At 44.3% G+C, this 22,484-nt stretch overlaps 16 non-coding genes and 1 pseudogene across 16 annotated transcripts; 6 read left to right on the top strand and 11 right to left on the bottom strand.

The window, feature by feature from the left end:
- Positions 1 to 2,878: 2,878 nt before the first annotated feature.
- On the bottom strand, positions 2,879 to 3,041 carry LOC134997374 (U1 spliceosomal RNA). The gene has a single exon (XR_010199898.1). It is a non-coding gene; the product is annotated as a U1 spliceosomal RNA (small nuclear RNA).
- Positions 3,042 to 3,193: 152 nt separating this feature from the next.
- Positions 3,194 to 3,357, bottom strand: LOC134997149 (U1 spliceosomal RNA). Its single transcript, XR_010199700.1, has one exon. It is a non-coding gene; the product is annotated as a U1 spliceosomal RNA (small nuclear RNA).
- A 675-nt stretch (positions 3,358 to 4,032) lies between these two features.
- LOC134997266 (U1 spliceosomal RNA) lies at positions 4,033 to 4,195 on the bottom strand. The gene has a single exon (XR_010199811.1). It is a non-coding gene; the product is annotated as a U1 spliceosomal RNA (small nuclear RNA).
- Positions 4,196 to 4,347: 152 nt separating this feature from the next.
- Positions 4,348 to 4,511, bottom strand: LOC134997055 (U1 spliceosomal RNA). The gene has a single exon (XR_010199610.1). It is a non-coding gene; the product is annotated as a U1 spliceosomal RNA (small nuclear RNA).
- Positions 4,512 to 5,104: 593 nt separating this feature from the next.
- Positions 5,105 to 5,232, bottom strand: LOC134997459 (U1 spliceosomal RNA; annotated as a pseudogene).
- Positions 5,233 to 5,376: 144 nt separating this feature from the next.
- On the top strand, positions 5,377 to 5,492 carry LOC134996907 (U5 spliceosomal RNA). The gene has a single exon (XR_010199467.1). It is a non-coding gene; the product is annotated as a U5 spliceosomal RNA (small nuclear RNA).
- Positions 5,493 to 5,762: 270 nt separating this feature from the next.
- On the top strand, positions 5,763 to 5,878 carry LOC134996928 (U5 spliceosomal RNA). The gene has a single exon (XR_010199488.1). It is a non-coding gene; the product is annotated as a U5 spliceosomal RNA (small nuclear RNA).
- Positions 5,879 to 6,142: 264 nt separating this feature from the next.
- On the top strand, positions 6,143 to 6,258 carry LOC134996884 (U5 spliceosomal RNA). The gene has a single exon (XR_010199445.1). It is a non-coding gene; the product is annotated as a U5 spliceosomal RNA (small nuclear RNA).
- Positions 6,259 to 6,532: 274 nt separating this feature from the next.
- Positions 6,533 to 6,648, top strand: LOC134996891 (U5 spliceosomal RNA). The gene has a single exon (XR_010199451.1). It is a non-coding gene; the product is annotated as a U5 spliceosomal RNA (small nuclear RNA).
- A 275-nt stretch (positions 6,649 to 6,923) lies between these two features.
- Positions 6,924 to 7,039, top strand: LOC134996912 (U5 spliceosomal RNA). The gene has a single exon (XR_010199472.1). It is a non-coding gene; the product is annotated as a U5 spliceosomal RNA (small nuclear RNA).
- A 274-nt stretch (positions 7,040 to 7,313) lies between these two features.
- On the top strand, positions 7,314 to 7,429 carry LOC134996960 (U5 spliceosomal RNA). The gene has a single exon (XR_010199518.1). It is a non-coding gene; the product is annotated as a U5 spliceosomal RNA (small nuclear RNA).
- Positions 7,430 to 14,305: 6,876 nt separating this feature from the next.
- On the bottom strand, positions 14,306 to 14,469 carry LOC134997209 (U1 spliceosomal RNA). Its single transcript, XR_010199755.1, has one exon. It is a non-coding gene; the product is annotated as a U1 spliceosomal RNA (small nuclear RNA).
- A 150-nt stretch (positions 14,470 to 14,619) lies between these two features.
- Positions 14,620 to 14,783, bottom strand: LOC134997099 (U1 spliceosomal RNA). The gene has a single exon (XR_010199652.1). It is a non-coding gene; the product is annotated as a U1 spliceosomal RNA (small nuclear RNA).
- A 674-nt stretch (positions 14,784 to 15,457) lies between these two features.
- LOC134997332 (U1 spliceosomal RNA) lies at positions 15,458 to 15,620 on the bottom strand. The gene has a single exon (XR_010199865.1). It is a non-coding gene; the product is annotated as a U1 spliceosomal RNA (small nuclear RNA).
- Positions 15,621 to 15,772: 152 nt separating this feature from the next.
- Positions 15,773 to 15,936, bottom strand: LOC134996995 (U1 spliceosomal RNA). The gene has a single exon (XR_010199551.1). It is a non-coding gene; the product is annotated as a U1 spliceosomal RNA (small nuclear RNA).
- Positions 15,937 to 16,610: 674 nt separating this feature from the next.
- Positions 16,611 to 16,773, bottom strand: LOC134997331 (U1 spliceosomal RNA). The gene has a single exon (XR_010199864.1). It is a non-coding gene; the product is annotated as a U1 spliceosomal RNA (small nuclear RNA).
- Positions 16,774 to 16,925: 152 nt separating this feature from the next.
- On the bottom strand, positions 16,926 to 17,089 carry LOC134996914 (U1 spliceosomal RNA). The gene has a single exon (XR_010199474.1). It is a non-coding gene; the product is annotated as a U1 spliceosomal RNA (small nuclear RNA).
- Positions 17,090 to 22,484: the final 5,395 nt, after the last annotated feature.

The following is a 22,484-nucleotide window of genomic DNA, read 5'->3' as shown; positions in this document are numbered from 1 at the left end:
TGGACTACCGTACTGCGTCTGCTAGTATAGATAATATAATAAATATATTACTACTGTAGGTATATAATATAATGATGGACCTGGTGGACACTGTCAGTAGACTCCTAAACTACTAGTATGAAGAAGATAGAAAAAAAAAAACCACCACAGGTAGGTAGGTATACAATTATGGACGAGCACTGACGACACAGAGATAGCCACAGCCGTGGACTACCGTACTGCGTCTGCTAATATAGAGATGATAAAGATGAAAAAAAATATATAACACTACTGCAGGTAAATATTTATATAATATATGTATGACGGACCTGCTGGACACTGTCAGCAGAATGCATTTATAGAATAAAAAAAAAACACCACAGGAGTGTTTAACTTTTTCAGGAAGACAATATACTGGTGGTCACACTGGCAGCAAAAGTGTGCACTGTACTCCTGCTATAACTGCTCCCCAGTCTCCCCCACAATTAAGCTGTGTGAGCAGTGAGCACTCAGCACAGTCAGATATACATAGATGATATATCATGCAGCACACTGAGGCTGAGCACAGATATGGTATGTGTATCGTTTTTTTTCAGGCAGAGAACGGATTATAAATAATAAAACTGGTGGTCACTATCAGCAAAACTCTGCACTACTGAGTACTCCTGACAAGTTCAACTGCTCCCCAAATTAGTAGTAAATCAAATGTCACTCGTCTCTATCTTCTAATCTAAACGGAGAGGACGCCAGCCACGTCCTCTCCCTATCAATCTCAATGCACGTGTGAAAATGGCGGCGACGCGCGGCTCCTTATATAGAATCCAAGTCTCGTGAGAATCCGACAGCGGGATGATGACGTTCGGGCGCGCTCGGGTTAACCGAGCAAGGCGAGAGGATCCGAGTCTGCTCGGACCCGAGCAAAAAAGGGTGAAGCTCGGGCGGGTTCGGATTCCGAGGAACCGAACCCGCTCATCTCTTATGGCCACCCAGCATGACGCCTCCCTTCTTGACCATGCTGTAATTGCAGTCGCACTGCAGTTCAGCGTGATCATAAAAAATGGTGTAGCCTCCTGCTGGTGCAGACTGTATGTGCGCGCAGGAAGCCGCCACCATTTTTGTGATCACAGCGGCTGAATGTGATGTCATACAGCTGCTGTGACCACGCCCCCTGTGTCTCCTCCATTGCAGACCCCATTTTGAAGCCTTGCCCCCGCACCGCTCCATCCCTGACTTGGAAATGGAGTGTTGCTGACCCCCCTCTCCCCCCCTGCCCCGATTGACAGGCAGAGGCGATCGCATTCTCTGTGGGGTGCTGCAGAAAATGCAGGCACATGCGTATGCTCTTAGCAATTTTTGCAGCTGGATCACTTATTGTGATTGCAATCCAACCTGAATCAGGCCCTATTACCTATCACAATGCGCTGCGGGCAGTACAAAATTGGTTTAATATAGGAGAAAACCCCCCAGACCTGTGCTCCTTAACTGTACCTGGTGGCTAGTGGAGCGGCTGCCCAGTAATCAGTGTCCACGCCAGTGCGCACACGGTCCACCCCCTACGGCCACGCTCCCCTTCATCAGCGGCCTCGTGATCCGGAAGGGCGGTGTGTGTGTGACTGACCTTAGGAAGAATCCGGAGCCTCCGCTGCAGTGACCCAGCAACCAGGGCACGGGAGTATACAGTGCCGCTGGGAGTGATGAAGCTGCAGTAAAGATGTCTATTAGACCTAGCCTGCTGCAGCCCTTGTAGATTCTCATAAAACAAGTTCTTCTTTTCTTGTCAAAATGAATAGCTAAGAATTGGCTTCCTGAGGCAGGCCCCTGTTAAGTGGCCTGCTACTGAAGGCACCAACTACAAACTGAGCTCCCTGTTCATGGAAGCGGGGTTATAGAGGAGGATGCGCTGAGCATCTTGGGAACAGTCAAAAGCTTTGAGTCGGTTGGTGCCTCAGATCAAGATCCTACTCTACACCCCAATGTGAATCCTTGTGGAGTCCTGTGTACCCCACAGAAGAAATTAATGTGTCACACCCATTGGCATCAACCTTAGAATAGCTGCTGATGGGCACAATTGAGAAAGGAAGGGGGGGGGGGGACATTTGAATCCAGCACATAGATGCAATTCAAATATGTAATTTGTACCTTCCTATTTTAAAATATAATGGATGAACTTCACCCTGTGAGAACAATCTTCATGATCAAGAGATCTCATATGCAAAATAAGTATGAGTTGGGATAGGGCTGGGGAGGGTGGCTGCTCGGGCAGCCCCTCCCCCATCAAGTTAAGGAGATTCAACTGAGGAAGCACAAGGGAACTCTCGTCTGGGGACAACAACTGCAGGGAGACCACATCTTTTCAGATGAACATGGGAGGGCGGAAGGCTGCCTAATACTGAAGCACCATCAAATATCAAACCATATGCAACAACTAGTACAAGCATTCCTGGGGGAAGGTCTGCAGCAGACGGATTTGCATACGGTGATGTCATCCAAGCAGTGGGCCAAAGTTGGCTGGAACCCTCATCTGCATATGAAAAGAGAAAAGGGGCATGCAGGGCATGGCGGCCTTTTGCGGTGCTTGGATGACCCCTAGTTCGCATTAAACACCCCCACCCTCCTTTGGTGTGGGGCTCATGTTGGCTATGCCCCAGCCCCTGAAGCATTCAAGCTGATTTCTTGCAGCAGCTGGGCACTGTAACAGCTCCAGAGCTGCTCTGTAAGGCAACTAAAAGGGTGTGGGCCCTGCAGCACTACCTGTAGTTCGCATTGTGCGTTGGAAGGCACAAAGTAAGCAGACGGGAGAAGTCAGGATAGTGCGCAAGGGCATAGAAGGGAGTGGCTCCAGAAAAGAGAAGTGGAAACAGACAGCAAACTAGGCTGGAGAGAGACCTGAGACAAAGAGATCTGAATTATACGAGAGCCGACCAGGGGAAACACAAATTATGCAATCAAGTTTCCCACATTTGGGGAAATCACAGGAGCAGCACACCCAGAGTGCAATGGGTGAGCCTTGCCCTGGGAGAAGCACCTTCATGATCATAGTATCTCACCTGGCAGGTAAGTAGGAGTTGGGCTAGAGCTGGGGAGGGTCACTGCTCGGGCACCCCCCTGTCAAGTGAAGGAGATCCAACTGAGGCAGCACAAGGGAACTCTCGAAAGAAGAACAAGGCTAGAGGAATATATGAGACAAAGAAATCTGACTTTTACCAGAGCTGACCAGAGGAAAACACAAACACAGTCCCCCACTACCACAAAAAATGCAGGCGAGTTTCCCACATTTGGGGAAATCACAGGGGTCAGCATACCCAGAATGCAATGAATGAACCTCACCCTGGGTGAACAATCTTCATGACCATGGTGTCTCCTATGCAAAATAAGTATGATTTGGGATAGGGCTGGGAGGGCCGCTGCTCAGGCACATCTCTGTCAAGTAAAGGAGATTCAACTGAGGCAGCACAAGGGAACTCTCATCTGGGGACAACAACTGCAGGGAGAACACATATTTTCAGATGAACATGGGAGGGCAGAAGGCTGCCTAATACTGAAGCACCCCCAAACAACAAACCAAATGCAACAACTAGTGCAAGCATTCCTGGGGCAAGGCCTGCAGCAGATGGATTTGCATATGGTGATGTCATCCAAGCAGTGGGTCAAAGTTGGCTTCAACCCTCATCTGCATATGAAAAGAGAAAAGGGGCGTGCAGGGCATGGCGGCCTTTTGCGGTGCTTGGATTACCCCTAGTTCGCATTAAACACCCCCACCCACCTTTGGTGTGGGGCTCATGTTGGCCATGCCCCATCCCCTGAAGCATTCAAGCTGATTTCTTGCAGCAGCTGGGCACTGTAACAGCTCCAGAGCTGCTCTTTAAGGCAAGTAAAAGATTGTGTGGGCCCTGCAGCACTACCTGTAGTTTGCATTGTGCATTGGAAGGCACAAAGTAAGCAGACGGGAGGAGAAGTCAGGATAGTGCACAAGGGTATAGAAGGGAGGGGCTCAAGATAAAAGAAGTGGAAACAGACAGCAAACTAGGCTGGAGAAAGACCTGAGACAAAGAGATCTGAATTATACGAGAGCCGACCAGAGGAAACACAAATTATGCAGTCAAGTGTCCCACATTTGGGGAAATCGTAGGAGCAGCACACCCAGAGTGCAATGGGTGAGCCTTGCCCTGGGAGAAGCACCTTCCTGATCATAGTATCTCACCTGGCAGGTAAGTAGGAGTTGGGCTAGAGCTGGGGAGGGTCGCTGCTCGGGCACCCCCCTGTCAAGTGAAGGAGATCCACCTGAGGCAGCACAAGGGAACTCTCGAAAGAAGAACAAGGCTAGAGGAAAATCTGAGACAAAGAAATCTGAGTTTTAACAGAGCTGACCAGAGGAAAGCACAAACACAGTCCCCCACTACCACAAATAATGCAGTCGAGTTTCCCACATTTGGGTAAATCACAGGGGTCAGCATACCCAAAATGCAATGAATGAACCTCACCCTGGGAGAACAATCTTCATGACCATGGTATCTCCTATGCAAAATAAGTATGATTTGGGATAGGGCTGGGGAGGGCCGCTGCTCATGCACATCTCTGTCAAGTAAAGGAGATTCAACTGAGGCAGCACAAGGGAACTCTCATCTGGGGACAACAACTGCAGGGAGAACACATATTTTCAGATGAACATGGGAGGGCAGAAGGCTGCCTAATACTGAAGCACCCCCAAACAACAAACCAAATGCAACAACTAGTGCAAGCATTCCTGGGGGAAGTTCTGCAGAAGACGGATTTGCATACGGTGATGTCATCCAAGCAGTGGGCCAAAGTTGGCTGGAACCCTCATCTGCATATGAAAAGAGAAAAGGGGTATGCAGGGCATGGCGGCCTTTTGCGGCGCTTGGATGACCCTTAGTTCGCATTAAACACCCCCACCCTCCTTCGGTGTGGGGCTCATGTTGGCCATGCCCCATCCCCTGAAGCATTCAAGCTGATTTCTTGCAGCAGCTTGGCACTGTATCAGCTCCAGAGCTGCTCTGTAAGGCAAGTAAAAGGGTGTGGGCCCTGCAGCACTACCTGTAGTTTGCATTGTGCATTGGAAGGCACAAAGTAAGCAGACAGGAGCAGAAGTCAGGATAGTGCACAAGGGTATAAAAGCGAGTTTCCCACATTTGGGAAAATCACAGGGGTCAGCATACCCAGAATGCAATGAATGAACCTCACCCTGGGAGAACAATCTTCATGACCATGGTATCTCCTATGCAAAATAAGTATGATTTGGGATAGGGCTGGGGAGGGCCGCTGCTCAGGCACATCTCTGTCAAGTAAAGGAGATTCAACTGAGGCAGCACAAGGGAACTCTCATCTGGGGACAACAACTGCAGGGAGAACACATATTTTCAGATAAAAATCTTGGTCATGCTCTGGTTTCTCTTCAGAACGAACAAATCTTTCGCCTTTTATTAAAGATTTCCGTGGAGAGGAGCAAAACCGAGTTTTATCTCAATTTTTGCATGCCCCATCTTTTTGGGGTTTCTTTTATCGGTTAAAAGATAGAATGAGTGTGCTTTAATGTAAGCTCATTTGCATAGAAATGACAGTAAATGTTTGTTTCTTTTCAAACAGAACTTTCTTGACCATGCTACTTGCTTGAAAGATCTGGGAGCACATGGAATACAGTACAAACCATGCTTATAGCAAGGAGAAGCCAGGTGAGAAATCTGCTTACTTTCAAGTTGGGCGCTCACTTTGATCTGAATGAGGACTGCTGGCACAGCATTTAGGCGACAGGTGGAATCTTGGTCATGCTCTGGTTTCTCTTCAGAACGAACAAATCTTTCGCCTTTTATTAAAGATTTCTGTGGAGAGGAGCAAAACTGAGTTTTATCTCAATTTTTGCATGCCCCATATTATTGGGGTTTCTTTTATCAGTTTCTTGTTAGCTTTAATGTAAGTTTATTTGCATAACAATGACTATAAATGTCTGTTTCTTTTCAAGCAGAACTTTCTTGACCATTCTAATTGCTTGAAAGATCTGGGAGCACATGGAAAAGAGTACAAACCATGCTTATAGCAAGGGGAAGCCTGGTGAGAAATCTGCTTTCTTTCTTTCAAATTGGGTGCTCACTTTGCGCTGAATGAGGACTGCTGGCATGGCACTCAGGCGACAGGTGGAATCTTAGTCATACTCTGGTTTCTCTTCAAAACGAACAGATCTTTCGCCTTTTACTAAAGATTTCCGTGGAGAGGAGCAAAACTGAGTTTTATCTCAATTTTTGCATGCTCCGTCTTATTGGGGTTTCTTTTATCGGTTTAAAGATAGAACGAGTGTGCTTTAATGTAAGCTCATTTGCATAGAAATGACAGTAAATGTTTGTTTCTTTTCAAACAGAACTTTCTTGACTATACTAAATGCTTGAAAGATCTGGGAGCACATGGAAAAGAGTACAAACCATGTTTATAGCAAGGGGAAGCCTGGTGAGAAATCTGCTTTCTTTCTTTCAAATTGGGTGCTCACTTTGAGCTGAATGAGGACTGCTGGCATGGCACTCAGGCGACAGGTGGAATCTTGGTCATGTTCTGGTTTCTCTTCAGAACGAACAAATCTTTCGCCTTTTACTAAAGATTTCCGTGGAGAGGAGCAAAACTGAGTTTTATCTCAATTTTTGCATGCCCCATCTTATTGGGATTTTATTTTATCGGTTTAAAGATAGAACGAGTGTGCTTTAATGTAAGCTCATTTGCATAGAAATGACAGTAAATGTTTGTTTCTTTTCAAACAGAACTTTCTTGACCACACTAATTGCTTGAAAGATCTGGGAGCACATGGAAAAGAGTACAAACCATGTTTATAGCAAGGGGAAGCCTGGTGAGAAATCTGCTTTCTTTCTTTCAAATTGGGTGCTCACTTTGAGCTGAATGAGGATTGCTGGCATGGCACTCAGGCGACAGGTGGAATCTTGGTCATGCTCTGGTTTCTCTTCAAAACGAACAGATCTTTCGCCTTTTACTAAAGATTTCCGTGGAGAGGAGCAAAACTGAGTTTTATCTCAATTTTTGCATGCTCCGTCTTATTGGGGTTTCTTTTATCGGTTTAAAGATAGAACGAGTGTGCTTTAATGTAAGCTCATTTGCATAGAAATGACAGTAAATGTTTGTTTCTTTTCAAACAGAACTTTCTTGACTATACTAATTGCTTGAAAGATCTGGGAGCACATAGAAAAGAGTACAAACCATGTTTATAGCAAGGGGAAGCCTGGTGAGAAATCTGCTTTCTTTCATTCAAATTGGGTGCTCACTTTCAGCTGAATGAGAACTGCTGGCATGGCACTCAGGCGACAGGTGGCATCTTGGTCATGCTCTGGTTTCTCTTCAGAACTAACAAATATTTCGCCTTTTATTAAAGATTTCCGTGGAGAGGAGCAAAACTGAGTTTTTTCTCAATTTTTGCATGCCCCATATTATTGGGGTTTCTTTTATCAGTTTAAAGACAGAACGAGTGTGCTTTCTTGTTAGCTTTAATGTAAGTTTATTTGCATAACAATGACAGTAAATGTTGTTTCTTTTCAAACAGAACTTTCTTGACCATGCTACTTGCTTAAAGGTCTGGGAGCACATGGAAAACAGTACAAACCATGCAGTATCACAAGAGCCTTTATTTGATCTTTCATGAAGATAGAGCAGAATTGAGGACACGTCAACAATTTCTGCCGAAGGTGGTTCATCTTTCCACATGGTGCCTTTGGCCACTGACACCTTCGTTGAGTCAAAGTCTCTGGCTGTGGTCAGAACTTTGAAAATGTATGTCACCAGAACGGTTCAGATTAGGAAAACAGAGGCTCTGTTTGTCCTGTATGCTCCCAACAGGATTTGGTGTCCTGCTTCCATGCAGACCATTATGCGCTGGATCTGTGGTAAGATTCAGCATGCTCGTTCCACGGCAGGATTGCCGTTACTGAAGTAGGTGAAGACCCATTCTACTAGAAAGGTGGGTTCATCCTTGGCAGCTGGTCGGGGAGTCTCGGCATTGCAACTTTGCCGAGCAGCTATTTAGTAAACACTTTTGCTAAGTTTTACAAGTTTGATACCTTGGCTGATGATAACCTTAAGTTGGGTCATTCGGTGCTGCAGAGTCGTACGCACTCTCCCACCCGTTCAAGAGCTTTGGTATAACCCCATGGTTCTTAATGTGACCCCAGCATCCTCTAGGTCGTATGAGAAAATAGGATTTTAATACCTACCGGTAAATCCTTTTCTCTTAGTCTGTAGAGGATGCTGGGCACCCGTCCCAGTCCATACTGTGTCTGCAGTTATTACTTGTGGTTATACACATGTTGTGTTATGGTTCTGGTCAGCTTTTTGCTGCAATTGTTCATGCCGTTGGCTTGTGTTCTGTTGAATGCCACGTTCTGCGGCATGTTTAAGGTGTGAGCTGGTAAGATGCTCACCTTAGTTTAACAATAAATCCTTTCCTCGAAATGTCCGTCTCCCTGGGCACAGTTCCTATAACTGGAGTCTGGAGGAGGGGCATAGAGGGAGGAGCCAGTTCACACCCTTTGAAAGTCTTAAAGTGCCCATGTCTCTTGCGGATCCCGTCTATACCCCATGGTTCTTAATGTGACCCCAGCATCCTCTACGGACTAAGAGAAAATAATGCCCTTGCGCACTATCCTGACTTCTCCTCCCGTCTGCTTACTTTGTGCCTTCCAACGCACAATGCGAACTACAGGTGGTGCTGCAGGGCCCACACCCTTTTACTTGCCTTACAGAACAGCTCTGGAGCTGTTACAGTGCCCAGCTGCTGCAAGAAATCAGCTTGAATGCTTCAGGGGATGGGGCATGGCCAACATGAGCCCCACACCAAAGGAGGGTGGGGGTGTTTAATGTGAACTAGGGGTCATCCAAGCACTGCAAAAGGCCGCCATGCCCTGCATGCCCCTTTTCTCTTTTCATATGCAGATGAGGGTTCCAGTCAACTTTGGCCCACTGCTTGGATAACATCACCGTATGCAAATCCGTCTGCTGCAGACCTTCCCCCAGGAATGCTTGTACTAGTTGTTGCATATGGTGCTTCAGTATTAGGCAGCCTTCCGCCCTCCCATGTTCATCTGAAAAGATGTGGTCTCCCTGCAGTTGTTGTCCCCAGACGAGAGTTCCCTTGTGCTTCCTCAGTTGAATCTCCTTAACTTGACGGGGGAGGTGCTGCCCGAGCAGCCCTCCCCAGCCCTATCCCAACTCATATTTATTTTGCATATGAGATCTCTTGATCATGAAGATTGTTCTCACAGGGTGAGGTTCATCCATTATATTTTAAAATAGGAAGGTACGAATTACATATTTGAATTGCATCTATGTGCTGGATTCAAATGTCCCCCCCCCTTCCTTTCTCAATTGTGCCCGTCAGCAGCTATTCTAAGGTTGCTGCCAATGGGTGTGACACATTAATTTTAGTGGAGGAAAGTGCAGTGCACCAAAACATAAGCTGACACAATCATGGAGAATGCGCCAGCATATATGCTCTTCTATCTATATTTTGCAAACCTGCTCTTGTCCCCTCCAGCTGCTCTATGTAGATTTAACGTCTGGCAAGGTGCATAACCCACTGACAAGCAGGAACACTCCTGCATGAGTTTTCTCTCTCACTAGCTGGATGATACACAATCATTTGCATGCGCTCCACTTCCGACACACCACCCACCCAACCACCCAGTCACCAGAGCCACCCACAAGCCAACTGGCTCCGTGATTTAATTTGCACAGTGTAGTCATCCAGGCAGCATGTCCTTCTCAATGGAAGGATCTCTGGTTCCATGGAATCTTCCGCATTGGAATGCTGCGGAACAAAAAGGATTTAAATATTCAGCTTGCTAGCATTCAATGTACCTGCGGCTTGGCTCTAGCACATGGGTCTTCATCCTGTGGCCCTCCAGCTGCTGTGAAACTACACATCCCAGCATGCCCTGCCACAGTTTTGCTATTAAGGTATGCTAAAACTGAGGCAGGGCATGCTGGGATGTGTAGTTCCACAGCAGCTGGAGGGTCGCAGGTTGAAGACCCATGTTTTAGCATGCCTGTTCTATGATGCATGTTCCATGATGTCACAATCAGCTTGGAATGGGGTGTCTAGCAGGCATTTGCTGACAGCCACTTGAGGGAGACACACATCAGGAGATGCAGCATATCGGAGGTCTTCGATGCCTTTCCAGCAAATGCACACCACCTGCTGCTGGTCTGGACACAAAACAATGCCCACAATCGAAGTCCCAAAATGCCCAACTACAGAATTCATGTAAGTAGTGAATTTAGGAATGAATTTAGAAGTAGGAAATTAAGTTAGTTCACAAGTACATTCAAATTCAGATCTAAAGACTAAACACAAAACACAAAATAAGACTCCACAGAGCAATTATCAGGTGTCTTTATTAATTGTTGCATTTAAAAAATCAAGCAATTAGGGAGCACAATGTTGCGACAATGTAACCCTATTTGCAAAATAGTACTAAATAAGTTTGTCGATGTAAGACATTTGCAAAGGCGCAAACAAAACACGCTGGAAAATGCAACTGAATCTGTTTTTGGAGGTTAGAAAAGATGCAGGATCAAGTAGCTCCATGGGTAGGGTGTTTGATTAGAATTCAACAGGTTATAGGTTTGAATCCTGGGTATGATAGTTTGAGGTGTTATTTAATAAAGCATGTTTATATATTAGTCACACATGGCTTACTTGTACAAATGGCATGTCACCAGTTAGTGCTGACTGCTGATATGCCATTTGCACTAAAACAAATTAAAATGGTAAAAGTTATTGTACTTTAAGTAAAAATAAAAGCTAAAATATCAATCCCAGTTTTGGATTACTTTAATGAACAAAAAAAAAATGCATATAGCAAAGGATAGTTTCAATCTGCCTACCTCTGGGTTATGGACCCAGCATGCTTCCATTACAGTACTCTGCTGCACATGTAAGTGCAAGAGATCCTGAAGCACTCACTCATCATGGGAAAGTACCAATGTGTTTCTTCATTGGTTGATGGAAGAAACATCTTACAAAAACTCTCCACATTATTGACTTTTTAAAATGTTTCTAGGAATCGTTCTAGATGAATGCTTATTAGCCTTTGTCAGTATGGACTTTTACAAAGTGTTGCTGTGGCGCAATCAGTTACTGTGTAAGGCTATTAACCAAAAGGTTGGTGGTTCAATCCCACCCAGGGACGTAATTGACCTTGTTATCAGATTTTGGTGATCTTTATGTAGACAAGTGAAAATTTCAAACCCCCTCTTATGGTGTAGGGTACCTGGCCTTCTCTGATGTAATCAGAGTTAGATTTGATTCAGTGATTTTATAAAAACAGCTAGGAAGCACAATTTAGCAGTGGGTTGCAGAGAAAAAGAAATATGCTGGCAAAAAAATCCAATTGAGTGATTAAACAGCTTTTCATTTTCTGGCTTTATTTTTATGCTAACAAATTTGTTCTCTGAAAAGTGTCCACAAAGCCAAGTTTCTGATTAACACATTTGTAGGGATGGTTTTTAACCTATTACTAAATTAAACTTGCTTCATTGGAAAGGCAGCAAGATGCATCCTCATTTCAATATCTACTGAAATAATACAGGTTGACACCAGGAAACATTAACGCCACTGCATCCTTTGTGCTTTCTCATGTGGAAGTCTGTTTAATGTGAAAACAAGGTGATATCTAATTAGCACACAGGTAAGGAATTAAGAAAATCTTTATTTAAGGGTGAAGATGTTTCTCACAAAATCGTTGCCCCAATGCATCATTGAAATTCAAGCTGGAAAGATGATTTTAATATATCACTTGTACATTTTGTATTGCTCTTCTGGTGACAATGTAGTTTGTTTTTGTCAATTACCATTTTAATAATCGGGTAAAGAAAATTAAGTGGATTTTTGAAAGAAAACAATACTGTCAATATACTATTAAAACAAATGAAAATGGTAAAAGTTATTGTACTTTAAGTAAAAATAAAAGAGCAAAAATATCAATCCCAGTTTTGGATTACTTTAATTAACAAAAAAAAAACGCATATAGCAGAGGATAGTTTCAATCTGCCTACCTCTGGGCTATGGACCCAGCATGCTTCCATTACAGTACTCTGCTGCACATGTAATTGCAAGAGATCCTGAAGCACTCACTCATCATGGGAAAGTACCAATGTGTTTCTTCATTGGTTGATGGAAGAAACATCTTACAAAAACTCTCCAGATTATTGACTATTTAAAGTTTTTCTAGGAAACGTTCTAGATGAATGCTTATTAGCCTTTGTCAGTATGTACTTTTGCAAAGTGTCGCTGTGGCGCAATCAGTTAGTGTGTACAGCTATTAACCAAAAGGTTGGTGGTTCAATCCCACCCAGGGATGTAATTGACCTTGTTATCAGATTTTGGTGATCTTTAAGTAGACAAGTCAAAATTTCAAAAACCCCTGTTATGGTGTAGGGTACCTGGCCTTCTCTGATGTAATCAGAGTTAGATTTGATTCAGTGATTTTATAAAAACAGCTAGGAAGCACAATTTAGCAGTGGTTTGCAGAGAAAAAGAAATATGCTGGCAAAAAAATCAAATTGAGTGATTAAACAGCTCTTCATTTTCTGGCTTTATTTTTATGCTAACAAATTTGTTCTCTGAAAAGTGTCCACAAAGCCAAGTATCTGATTAACATCTTTGTAGGGATGGTTTTTCACCTATTACTAAATTAAACTTGCTTCATTGGAAAGGCAGCAAGATGCATCCTCATTTCAATATCTACTGAAATAATACAGGTTGACACCAGGAAACATTAACGCCACTGCATCCTTGCTGCTTTCTCATGTGGAAGTCTGTTTAATGTGAAAACAAGGTGATATCTAATTAGCACACAGGTAAGGAATTAAGAAAATCTTTATTTAAGGGTGAAGATGTTTCTCACAAAATCGTTGCCCCAATGCATCATTGAAATTCAAGCTGGAAAGATGATTTTAATATATCACTTGTACATTTTGTATTGCTCTTCTGGTGACAATGTAGTTTGTTTTTGTCAATTACCATTTTAATAATAGGGTAAAGAAAATTAAGTGGATTTTTGAAAGAAAACAATACTGTCAATATACTATTAAAACAAATTAAAATGGTAAAAGTTATTGTACTTTAAGTAAAAATAAAAGAGCAAAAATATCAATCCCAGTTTTGGATTACTTTAATTAACAAAAAAAAAAATGCATATAGCAGAGGATAGTTTCAATCTGCCTACCTCTGGGTTAAGGGGCCCAGCATGCTTCCATTGCAGTACTCTGCTGCACATGTAAGTGCAAGAGATCCTGAAGCACTCACTCATCATGGGAAAGTACCAATGCGTTTCTTCATTGGTTGATGGAAGAAACATTTTACAAAAACTCTCCAGATTATTGACTTTTTAAAGTTTTCTAGGAAACGTTCTAGATGAATGCTTATTAACCTTTGTCAGTATGTACTTTTGCAAAGTGTCTCGGTGGTGCAATCGGTTAGTGTGTTTGGTTATTAACCAAAGGGTTGGTGGTTCAATCCCACCCAGGGATGTTATTGACCTTGTCATCAGATTTTGGTGATCTTTAAGTAGACAAGTCAAAATTTCAAACCCCCTCTTATGGTGTAGGGTACCTGGCCTTCTCTGATGTAATCAGAGTTAGATTTGATTAAGTGATTTTATAAAAGAACAGCTAGGAAGCACAACTTAGCAGTGGGTTGCAGAGAAAAAGAAATACGCTTGCAGAAAAATCCAATTGAGTGATTAAACAGCTCTTCATTTTCTGGCTTTATTTTTATGCTAACTAATTTGTTCTCTGAAAAGTGTCCACAAAGCCAAGTATCTGATTAACACCTTTGTAGGGATGGTTTTTCACCTATTACTAAATTAAACTTGCTTCATTGGAAAGGCAGCAAGTGATGTCATCCAAGCAGTGGGTCAAAGTTTGCTTCAACCCTCGTCTGCTTATGAAAAGAGAAAAGGGATATGCAGGGCATGGCGGCCTTTTGCGACGCTTGGATGACCCCTAGTTCGCATTAAACACCCCCACCCTCCTTCGGTGTGGGGCTCATGTTGGCCATGCCCCAGCCCCTGAAGCATTCAAGCTGATTTCTTGCAGCAGCTGGGTACTGTAACAGCTCCAGAGCTGCTCTGTAAGGCAAGTAAAAGGGTGTGGGCCCTGCAGCACTACCTGTAGTTTGCATTGTGCATTGGAAGGCACAAAGTAAGCAGACGGGAGGAGAAGTCAGGATAGTGCACAAGGTTATAGAAGGGAGGGGCTCAAGAAAAGAGAAGTGGAAACAGACAGCATACTAGGCTGGAGAGAGACCTGAGACAAAGAGATCTGAATTATACGAGAGCCGTCCAGGGGAAACACAAATTATGCAGTCAAGTTTCCCACATTTGGGGAAATCGCAAGGGGCAGCACACCCAGAGTGCAATGGGTGAGCCTTGCCCTGGGAGAAGCACCTTCATGATCATAGTATCTCACCTGGCAGGTTAGTAGGAGTTGGGCTAGAGCTGGGGAGGGTCGCTGCTCGGGCACTACCTTTCAAGTGAAGGAGATCCAACTGAGGCAGCACAAGGGAACTCTCAAAAGAAGAACAAGGCTAGAGGAAGATCTGAGACAAAGAAATCTGACTTTACCAGAGCTGACCAGAGGAAAGCACAAACACAGTCCACCACTACCACAAATAATGCAGTCGAGTTTCCCACATTTGGGGAAATCACAGGGGTCAGCATACACAGAATGCAATGAATGAACCTCACCCTGGGAAAACAATCTTCATGACAATAGTATCTCCTATGCAAAATAAGTATGATTTGGGATAGGGCTGGGGAGGGCCGCTGCTCAGGCACATCTCTGTCAAGTAAAGGAGATTCAACTGAGGCAGCACAAGGGAACTCTCATCTGGGGACAACAACTGCAGGGAGAACACATATTTTCAGATGAACATGGGGTGGCAGAAGGCTGCCTAATACTGAAGCACCCCCAAACAACAAACCAAATGCAACAACTAGTGCAAGCATTCCTGGGGGATGGCCTGCAGCAGATGGATTTGAATATGGTGATGTCATCCAAGCAGTGGGTCAAAGTTGGCTTCAACCCTTGTCTGCATATGAAAAGAGAAAAGGAGCGTGCAGGGCATGGAGGCCTTTTGTGGTGCTTGGATGACCCCTAGTTCGCATTAAGCACCCCCACCCTCCTTCGGTGTGGGGCTCATGTTGGCCATTCCCCAGCCCCTGAAGCATTCAAGCTGATTTCTTGCAGCAGCTGGGCACTGTAACAGCTCCAGAGCTGCTCTGTAAAGCAAGTAAAAGGGTGTGGGCCCTGCAGCACTACCCGTAGTTTGCATTGTGCATTGGGAGGCACAAAGTAAGCAGACGGGAGGAGAAGTCAGGATAGTGCACAAGGGTATAGAAGGGAGGGGCTCAAGAAAAAAGAAGTGGAACCAGACAGCAAACTAGGCTGGAGAGAGACCTGAGACAAAGAGATCTGAATTACATGAGAGCCGACCAGGGAAAACTCAAATTATGCAGTCAAGTTTCCCACATTTGGGGAAATCGCAGGGGCAGCACACCCAGAGTGCAATGGGTGAGCCTTGCCCTGGGAGAAGCAACTTCATGATCATAGTATCTCACCTGGCAGGTAAGTAGGAGTTGGGCTAGAGCTGGGGAGGGTCGCTGCTCGGGCACCCCCCTGTCAAGTGAAGGAGATCCAACTGAGGCAGCACAAGGGAACTCTCGAAAGAAGAACAAGGCTAGAGGAAGATCTGAGACAAAGAAATCTGAATTTTACCAGAGCTGACCAGAGGAAAGCACAAATACAGTCCCCCACTACCACAAATAATGCAGTCGAGTTTCCCACATTTGGGGAAATCACAGGGGTCAGCATACCCAGAATGCAATGAATGAACCTCACCCTGGGAAAACAATCTTCATGACAATAGTATCTCCTATGCAAAATAAGTATGATTTGGGATAGGGCTGGGGAGGGCCGCTGCTCAGGCACATCTCTGTCAAGTAAAGGAGATTCAACTGAGGCAGCACAAGGGAACTCTCATCTGGGGACAACAACTGCAGGGAGAACACATATTTTCAGATGAACATGGGGTGGCAGAAGGCTGCCTAATACTGAAGCACCCCCAAACAACAAACCAAATGCAACAACTAGTGCAAGCATTCCTGGGGGATGGCCTGCAGCAGATGGATTTGAATATGGTGATGTCATCCAAGCAGTGGGTCAAAGTTGGCTTCAACCCTTGTCTGCATATGAAAAGAGAAAAGGAGCGTGCAGGGCATGGAGGCCTTTTGTGGTGCTTGGATGACCCCTAGTTCGCATTAAGCACCCCCACCCTCCTTCGGTGTGGGGCTCATGTTGGCCATTCCCCAGCCCCTGAAGCATTCAAGCTGATTTCTTGCAGCAGCTGGGCACTGTAACAGCTCCAGAGCTGCTCTGTAAAGCAAGTAAAAGGGTGTGGGCCCTGCAGCACTACCCGTAGTTTGCATTGTGCATTGGGAGGCACAAAGTAAGCAGACGGGAGGAGAAGTCAGGATAGTGCACAAGGGTATAGAAGGGAGGGGCTCAAGAAAAAAGAAGTGGAACCAGACAGCAAACTAGGCTGGAGAGAGACCTGAGACAAAGAGATCTGAATTACATGAGAGCCGACCAGGGAAAACTCAAATTATGCAGTCAAGTTTCCCACATTTGGGGAAATCGCAGGGGCAGCACACCCAGAGTGCAATGGGTGAGCCTTGCCCTGGGAGAAGCAACTTCATGATCATAGTATCTCACCTGGCAGGTAAGTAGGAGTTGGGCTAGAGCTGGGGAGGGTCGCTGCTCGGGCACCCCCCTGTCAAGTGAAGGAGATCCAACTGAGGCAGCACAAGGGAACTCTCGAAAGAAGAACAAGGCTAGAGGAAGATCTGAGACAAAGAAATCTGAATTTTACCAGAGCTGACCAGAGGAAAGCACAAATACAGTCCCCCACTACCACAAATAATGCAGTCGAGTTTCCCACATTTGGGGAAATCACAGGGGTCAGCATACCCAGAATGCAATGAATGAACCTAACCCTGGGAGAACAATCTTCATGACCATGGTATCTCCTATGCAAAATAAGTATGATTTGGGATAGGGCTGGGGAGGGCCGTTGCTCAGGCACATCTCTGTCAAGTAAGTTGCATTTGATTTGTTGTTTGGGGGTGCTTCAGTATTAGGCAGCCTTCTGCCCTACCATGTTCATCTGAAAATATGTGTTCTCCCTGCAGTTGTTGTCCCCAGATGAGAGTTCCCTTGTGCTGCCTCAGTTGAATCTCCTTTTGGAGAAGACCTCAATAAGATTGTAGCTGATCTGGCTACTGCTAAAACAGCTTGCCTACCTAGTATGACTCCTACCACGCAGAAGGCTAAAAGTACTTTTCTTGGCCCTTTCATCCTCCAGGTAAAGCGTACCCAAGGTCAGGCATACCCAAAGCAAGCTCATGTTTCCAGACCTGCCAAGCCCAGACTGAAGCAATCCTGGGCTGCCCATCAGCCTGCTTCCAAAACGGACAAGCCTGCCGCATGACGGTGCAGGCCTCCCTCTGGGGGATCCCAGGGTGGGGGGCCCGACTTCTAGGTTTGGCAAAGAAAGGTATAATTCTAAGCTAGAGAATTCTGTTTGGAGCTCACCTTGTACTTTGTGAAGAAATAATCAGCATTGTGGCTGAGCAGATACATGTAGTGTGTGGCTGCAAACTGCATGGATCTGCTGCGTTGTAATGCTGATTCTTTTTTTTTGCAAAGTACCAATAGCTTCATATAATGTTCACAATTTTTATGCAGGATCAAATAGCTCAATAGGTAGGGTGTTTGATTAGAATTCAACAGGTTATAGGTTTGAATCCTGGGTATGGTAGTTTGAGATGTGTTATTTAATAAAGTATGTTGTTCTGACTGCCGGCATCCTATCACCTGGGATATCATACTAAATAAATGGAGTTGATCAAATTTTTTTTTTTTTTTTTAACTAGGGACAATTTCCAGATACTTCCCTTTATAACTGAGATTGCCCCCTGGAACTTCACATCAGTTGACAACTATGCATGAGTGGGCAGTGCTTGCCCTGGATCTGTCCACCCATTTATGTGCCGCCATAAAATAAAGCATGACTAACAGTTATCCTGGGCGTACACTACACAATTATCTGTCAGGCTATCTATCCAGTCTGGATGGTTGGAATGAAAATCTGGTAATGTATAGGAGCAAATGTCAATTAACCATTTGCTCCCAAACACTAGAAAAGTGGTCAAAAATGGTCATTACACAAATTGGTTAAACCCAAAATTTAACCAATTTGTTTAGGGGACCATTTTTGTCCATTTTTTAGTGTTTGAGAGTAAATCGTTGATGGTCATTTGCTCACATAGATAACCGGATTTCTATTCCAACCAGCCAGTGTTGGAGAGATGGTCTGCCAGATTACATAATGCATACCAGAGCCATAACTAGACTTTTTGGTGCCCTGTGACAGAGAATTATATGCCCTCCCCCCCATTTTTGCAATATGGACAAAAGGCGCATGCCTTGTGGGGAAGGGGCATAACAAGATTGGTCTCAGAGAAAGCACATGAGATATGAAGATATATCTAGTATACTTGACACTCAATGGTTTGTGGTATTGCAGGGGTGCCCTCCTTAAATGCATATACAGTCACACATGGCATGTTTGTGTAAATGGCATATCAGCAGTCAGCACTAACTGGTGACATGCCATTTGTACAAGTAAGCCATGTGTGACTAATATATAAACATACTTTATTAAATAACACCTCAAACTATCATACCCAGGATTCAAACCTAAAACCTGTTAAATTCTAATCAAACACCCTACCCATTGAGCTACTTGATCCTGCATCTATTCTAACCTCCAAAAACAGATTCAGTTGCATTTTCCAGCGTGTTTTGTTTGCGCCTTTGCAAATGTCTTACATCGACAAACTTATTTAGTACTATTTTGCAAATAGGGTTACATTGTCGCAACATTGTGTTCCCTAATTGCTTGATTTTTTAAATGCAAAAATTGATAAAGACACCTGATAATTGCTCTGTGGAGTCTTCTTTTGTGTCTACTTCTTATCTACATTTAATTCCCTACCTATAATCAAGGCATTTTTAAATGCTGGGTGCTGCCAGGACGTGAGGCCTACCTAGTCTTTAGATCTGAATTTGAATGTACTTGTGAACTAACTTAATTTCCTACTTCTAAATTCATTCCTAAATTCACTACTTACATTAATCCTGTAGTTGGGCATTTTGAGCCTTCAATTGTGGGCATTGTTTTGTGTCCAGACCAGCAGCTGGTGGTGTGCATTTGCTGGAAAGGCATCGAAGACCTCCGATATGCTGCATCCCCTGATGTGTGTCTGCCTCAAGTGGCTGTCAGCAAATGCATGCTAGACACCCCATTCCAAGCTGATTGTGACATCACGGAACATGCATCATAGAACAGGCATGCTAGAACATGGGTCTTCAACCTGCGACCCTCCAGCTGCTGTGGAACTACATATCCCAGCATGCCCTGCCTCAGTTTTAGCATACCTTAAAAGCAAAACTGTGGCAGGGCATGCTGGGATGTGTAGTTTCACAGCAGCTGGAGGGCCACAGGATGAAGACCCATGTGCTAGAACCAAACCGCAGGTACATTGAATGCTAGCAAGCTGAATGTTTAAATCCTTTTTGTTCCGCAGCATTCCAATGCGGAAGATTCCATGGAACCAGAGATTATTCCATTGAGAAGGACATGCTGCCTGGATGACTGCACTGTGCAAATTAAATCACGGAGCCAGTTGGCTTGTGGGTGGCTCTGGTGACTGGGTGGTTGGGTGGGCGGTGTGTCGGAGGTGGAGCACATGCAAATGAATGTGTATCATCCAGCTAGTGAGAGAGAAAACTCATGTAGGAGTGTGCCTGCTTGTCAGTGAGTTATGCACCTTGCCAGACGTCAAATCTACATGGAGCAACTGGAGGGGACAAGAGCAGGTTTGGAAAATATAGACAGAAGAGCATATATGCTGGCGCATTCTCCATGATTGTGTCAGCTTATGTTTTGGTGCACTGCACTTTCCTCTACTAAGTTTTAGCCATTTTGTTTAAACGCAAGTGTAGTTGCTTCTCGCTCTTTTGGCTGTGATATTGTATTGTGGTTGAAGAGTCTGCTGGAGGGATTGTTTTCTTCATTGGCGAGAGACTGAAGATATTCCAGGATGGAAGGCTTGGGAACACTATCCGTTTTTCAGTTGTGGAAGAGTTGAAAGACCGGATTGGACTACATTCTATAGTAAAGGGTATCTTTGTATTTATTAATCCTCCCTTTATATGTGTCTGTCTTTCAATAAAGCTTTGGGCTTGTGATTCCGTCACCCTCTTACACTCCACACCCATAGCCTTATTAACTATTGTATTGTTTAAATGTATAGTGCAGTTCATGATTTATAGTGTAGGCTGACCTGTGCTGTAGTTCTTGAACTGTACTATACCGACAGCATTTGTATTGTGTTTTGGCTGTGCTGCAACACAGTACTTATGTGTGTAATGTTTATGTATGTTTTTTTGCTTCTTTATGTCAATAAAGACTGCTTTTTCAATCCAATATCTGAAAACAATCAATGTTTATCTTTGATGGCAATAGAAGTGGTATGATATTTGCTGCTTTTGAAAGGCAATATCTGATATGTCCCCTATCTGGGAACCATATATTAAATGGCTTTTCAGAAAAGGGAGATGGGAGAAGAGCTTTCAGTACTTGTAGGACCGATGCACATTTCCTATTCTAGCCTCCAAAAACAGATTCAGTTGCATTTTCCAGCGTGTTTTGGATGCGCCTTTGCAAATGTCTTACATCGACAAACTTATTTAGTACTATTTTGCAAATAGGGTTACATTGTTGCAACATTGTGTTCCCTAATTGCTTGATTTTTTAAATGCAACAATTGATAAAAACACCTGATAACTGCTCTGCGGAGTCTTATTTTGTGTCTACTTCTTATCTACATTTAATTCCGTACCTCTAATCAAGGCATTTTTAAATGCTGGCGACTGCCAGGACGTGTGGACTAACTAGTCTTTAGATCTGAATTTGAATGTACTTGTGAACTAACTTAATTTCCTACTTCTAAATTCATTCCTAAATTCACTACTTACATGAATCCTGTAGTTGGGCATTTTGGGACTTCGATTGTGGGCATTGTTTTGTGTCCAGACCAGCAGCAGGTGGTGTGCATTTGCTGGAAAGGCATCGAAGACCTCCGATATGCTGCATCTCCTGATGTGTGTCTCCCTCAAGTGGCTGTCAGCAAATGCCTGCTAGACACCCCATTCCAAGCTGATTGTGACATCACGGAACATGCATCATAGAACAGGCATGCTAAAACATGGGTCTTCAACCTGCGACCCTCCAGCTGCTGTGGAACTACACATCCCAGCATGCCCTGCCTCAGTTTTAGCATACCTTATAGCAAAACTGTGGCAGGGCATGCTGGGATGTGTAGTTTCACAGCAGCTGGAGGGCCACAGGATGAAGACCCATGTGCTAGAGCCAAGCCGCAGGTACATTGAATGCTAGCAAGCTGAATATTTAAATCCTTTTTGTTCCGCAGCATTCCAATGCGGAAGATTCCATGGAACCAGAGATCCTTCCATTGAGAAGGACATGCTGCCTGGATGACTACACTGTGCAAATTAAATCACGGAGCCAGTTGGTTTGTGGGTGGCTCTGGTGACTGGGTGGTTGGGTGGGTGGTGTGTCGGAGGTGGAGCACATGCAAATGATTGTGTATCATCCAGCTAGTGAGAGTGAAAACTCATGCAGGAGTGTGCCTGCTTGTCAGTGGGTTATGCACCTTGCCAGACGTTAAATCTACATAGAGCAGCTGGAGGGGACAAGAGCAGGTTTGCAAAATATAGATAGAAGAGCATATATGCTGGCGCATTCTCCATGATTGTGTCAGCTTATGTTTTGGTGCACTGCACTTTCCTCCACTAAGTTTTAGCCATTTTTGTTAAGCTCAAGTGTAGTTGCTTCTCGGCCTTTTGGCTGTGATCTTGTATTGTGGTTGAAGGGTCTGCTGGAGGGAGGGATTGCTTTCTTCATTGGCGAAAGACCAAAGATATTCCAGGATGGAAGGCTTGGGAACACTATCCGTTTTTCAATTGTGGAAGAGTTGAAAGACCGGATTGGACTACATTCTATAGTAAAGGATGTCTTTCTATTTATTAATCCTCCCCTTATATGTGTCAGTCTTTCAATAAAGCTTCGGGCTTGTGATTCCCTCACCCTCTTACACTCCACACCCATAGCCTTATTAACTGTTGTATTATTGTACAGTTTAAATGTATAGTGCAGTTCATGATTTATAGTGTAGGCTGGCCTGTGCTGTAGTTCTTGAACTGTACTATACCGTCAGCATTTCTATTGTGTTTTGGCATTGCCGCAACGCGGTACTTATGTGTGTAATGTTTATGTATGTTTTTTTGCTTCT

This window comes from Pseudophryne corroboree, unplaced genomic scaffold (genome assembly GCF_028390025.1).
Source record: "Pseudophryne corroboree isolate aPseCor3 unplaced genomic scaffold, aPseCor3.hap2 scaffold_144, whole genome shotgun sequence".
In the NCBI taxonomy this organism is placed as follows: domain Eukaryota; kingdom Metazoa; phylum Chordata; class Amphibia; order Anura; family Myobatrachidae; genus Pseudophryne; species Pseudophryne corroboree.
This window is presented reverse-complemented; position numbering and strand designations above follow the sequence as displayed.